Raw genomic sequence first — 4,162 nt, 5'->3', positions numbered from 1 at the left:
GCCACCCCCCTGGATTTATCAGCTTTTACCATGGAAATTGCTTCAAATTGGGCAAAATATATGAAGCTCTCAGCACAACTGTATTTGACCTATTGATTTGAGGGTGTACACACATATTGATACATCCTTAGTAAACACAAGGAACAAGTGTCAGTCAGTTTGATTGACAGCTTGTTAATCAACCGAGCCAAATAAGTGAGTGCGTTGTGATACATTTTGAAAAATTCAAATATTTGATGACTTTGAAGTCAAATATCTCCCGTTGCCAAAAAGCCTCAACAGTAATTTTTATGCCCCTTTGTAGTCCATTATTTCGTCTCTTAATAACATCAAAAACATGTTTGGGCACTCCCGTTTTTTCGGTTCAGATGCCACTTATAAACAGCACATACAACGCGTTTCTTTCAACTTCACTTGTCACCCAATTCTGGCAATTCGCGGCCACTCTGGCAGACAAATTCGAAATGTTCGAGCTTCTTGTACGAAAAATTCATCAAGGAGGATAAGAAATAATAAAAACTTTTGATATTTTGAGAAGACATCGAAGATTCACGTTAAAAAAGAGATGCGTGTCACCAAAATATCGATGGCAAATTCGCGATATTTCTGTTTCGAGGTTGCTATTTTAGAGATTTGCTTCTCAAAATCAGCTAATTGCTATTGTACGACATGAAACATTCATAATTGCTTCATTTAACTGTTTATTTTCGTAACTGGGTTTTCACAGTTTCCCAGCTGGGGAAATTTCAGGGTCACATGTCAAGTACTTGTTGACAAGCAAATTTCAGTGCACAATAACATCGCCTTGTACAGAAAATAAAAGGAAGAGAAAATGTGCCAACTAGCATATACGGGAAAGCCAGACGATCTAATAAATTCGTAATTTAAGCTTGCGGGAAAGAAGATTATGATCGATAGGGTTGTTGTCGCCTAACATCATCGAACATTTTTATAACATTCCACGTGCGTAACGCTTAGAGAATGTAGCGTGACCTGATTAACCTCCATTTACATTGCAACATCTTTCTCATCCACTCCACTAGATACCATCATGAAGTTTGTATTGATGTGTTTTTTCCCATACTTGACTGTAAACTGTACAAGAACTCAATTTTAACCATATCTCCACCCCTTTCCGGTGTCATTTTGTTTTGTATTGCTGCTTTTGAATGCATCTGTCGTTATTTTTGAAAGCCGGTGAAACTTAAGACTTGATGCCGACAAGTGTTATGATTATATTCCAGACACTGCGGAAACATGCGCAAACGTTTGAGAGAAAAGAAAAAAAATCAAGCCTGATAAATCTGCTGTTAACTCCTGAAGGGAAACCTATGCCATTAAAAGATAACCAATTCCAGCCCTACATCATTTAAACGCAGCCTAAGGCCGAGCCCTCTAAGCTGTTAGACCCTGAAATTAAAATCACATAACCGCCAATCAAAGAATTCACACTTCCGGCAAAAGTATTCACTCCCTCACTTCGGCAACTGCATTGATCGCATTCCGTCGGTCATTTCAAGTACGCATTCAAATTGTGAGATTTGCAATGGCTCAGTTATCGTGTTCATTTACCAGCCTCTGTGGAAATAAATGTGATATTTCTTCGCGCTGGCCAGGACTGCAGCAACTTGTATCCCTGAGTTCATGCGTAGACAACATAAAAGAACATCTGACAGACGTCAAAGTATCACAAACGAGCGTTGCATCCGAGAAGGAGCTTATTCTGGCTCGCGTTGGTTTATTTGATGATTCTGACGGCTGCGATTTCACAATATGCCCCAAACATCGAGCAGAACTTGGAGTAAGATTCAGACCTACAACTAAGTGCCAGCATCCCTTACATGGAAATCAGAGGCGAAAAGTTGAGAGGGGATAACACTCAAGATGGCAAAAGAAATCAAAGCAAAGTGGAACACTGTTGTCCCAGTTGGTGCAGGTATTTTAGATAAAGCTTTGCTATCTATAGATATTAAGAACCTAAGTTTGTAACACTTTTAACACCCTGGGGCAGTAGGTGCATCCACTACAATGACTGCATTAAAATAATTCGATTCTGGAAAGCTGACACGAGCTCCAATAATGAAGAATTGGCACACTTACTTTGATTTGATTTGATTTAATTTAGCAATTTATTTTAATATATAATTGCTAGGCATATGCAGAAACTGTAGAGGTGCTCACACAGACAATATGGAAAAAGGCGAACTGGACTCTAATGTTACAACCTTGGAAACTCCAGTTCCAAGTGGGGAAGAGTCCATGGATCAGACTCCAGGACCATCTGGAGAGCAGGGAACAGAAGAGGTGCCTGAGACAGCTGAAGAGGAACTGGTGCTACCGCGTTTGCGCATGCGATTTCAAGATGATTTTTTAAGTCAGGTAATAAAGACTACAGAAGATTGATCATGTGTTTACTCATTTGAATTTATAACTTTTGGTTTTTAAGATACGGTAGAATTTCAGTTGTTGTCTTCTAACCTTAACCACTGCTGCTAATGTTATCTTTGACTCATTCTTCCTCTTCTGCTTTTAATAATAATAATAATAATAATAATAATAATATTATTATTATTATTATTATTATTATTATTATTATTATTATTATTTCCCTCACTCACTTGGTCGCCCGTAGGCAGACGAGCACATGGCTCCTCCAGACTTTGTGCTCCTTCGACAAACAAGATATCTCATCAACGCTTGATGTTCCTGTGTCCCTCTTTAGCGTTGCGATGTAGTCCTGCTTGGGCCTGCCTCTCCCTCGACGTCCATGTGTTGGTTCCCATAACACTAAGCGCTGGGTACTGAGCTCAGAGTGTTTATAACAGTATTACTATTGTTATAATTATGACTATCTTTATTGTTGTTATTATTATCACTGTTACTATAATCTTTATAAGAGGGCTTTCACTCTCGTGCTCAGTAACCTTCTTTTACCACCGGAACAAAAGAAAACGTTTATATGATAATGGAGCTCAATTCCGGGAGGATTAGTTGGGGACTCATGGCGCCTCCTTTCCTTTGTTTGGGAGTACCAACCTGGCCGCCGTGACGTCACATGAAAACACTGTATAGGTAGAAATCGGCTTAGCGAGCCCATGACTATAGGAGCGAACAACTTCAACACTAAGCCACGCTTTGTCACGGCAGTTTTACAGACCGATATATTTTTGGACTACCCTTTCCGCAAAAAAACAAAGGCAGTTCAGGTTCGGTGAAGCTATGACGTCAAGTCAGTTTCTTGTGATTGGTCATCGGGCTCCTGCAATGGGAGCGGGAGCGCAGTGCTCCATTGTCCAACGAAAATTGGGTTTTCGGACGAAAATTTGTGACTGGAGAATAGCACTGTTGTTCGCTGCTAGTCATGGGCTCCTCGCTTTGCTTATAGTTCGGACGTAGATTAAGTTGCCTTCATTGTTATTTAAGTAGCCAAAAAGGGTTGTTTTGTTTTGCTGCAGCAAAGCGATCCGAATTCGGACATCTTGTCGTTATCATCCCAAGGGTCATCGGCAGAAGAAGAAACGTCTCGTGAGTGGCAACCCACCCCGCGAGTGGAACATCAGCTGCAATACCTCAACAGTTTCCTGCTAAAATCAACTGATGGCCGGATAAGTCCAGTTAGGTCTCAATGTAAGTCCGATGTTATGACTGTCTCATCGTCAACGCAGCGTTACTACCGAAAAAAAGCCCACCAAGCTGTTGAAACCACTCTAGAGGCTATTGCACCAGGGAATTCATCGTGGTTGCTTCAGCAGGTTTTCACAAAGCACCAAAGCGGACGAGCAATCTCTGCTGCTTCCGAGGAGGAAAGTCTGGTATCTAGACTCGTGACCCTTTACAATGAAGCCAACTCTTGGTACACACAACAGCAGATTCTGTCCCTTTTCGCTAGCGACTACTCTAAGACAGAATTACTACAGCTGGTGCCGGGACTGACCAAGTTCACAATTGACGAGGCCAGGAAACATGCCTTTAAGACTAAGCCAGGACAACTCGTAGAGCCGCCAACCATCACTAGAACAAGGCTTGATCCCGCTAAGGTTGACCATTTCTTGGACTTCATATCCAGTCCTTCGTTTCTACAAGATGTAGCATATGGAACGAAAAAGCTAAAGCTGTCAAATGGAGAGACAATTGAAATCCCAAACGTTGTAAGAACAGTCAT

The sequence above is a fragment of the Montipora capricornis genome, chromosome 11 (genome assembly GCF_036669925.1).
Source record: "Montipora capricornis isolate CH-2021 chromosome 11, ASM3666992v2, whole genome shotgun sequence".
Classification (NCBI taxonomy): Eukaryota; Metazoa; Cnidaria; class Anthozoa; order Scleractinia; family Acroporidae; genus Montipora; species Montipora capricornis.
Note: the sequence above shows the minus strand (reverse complement) of the source record.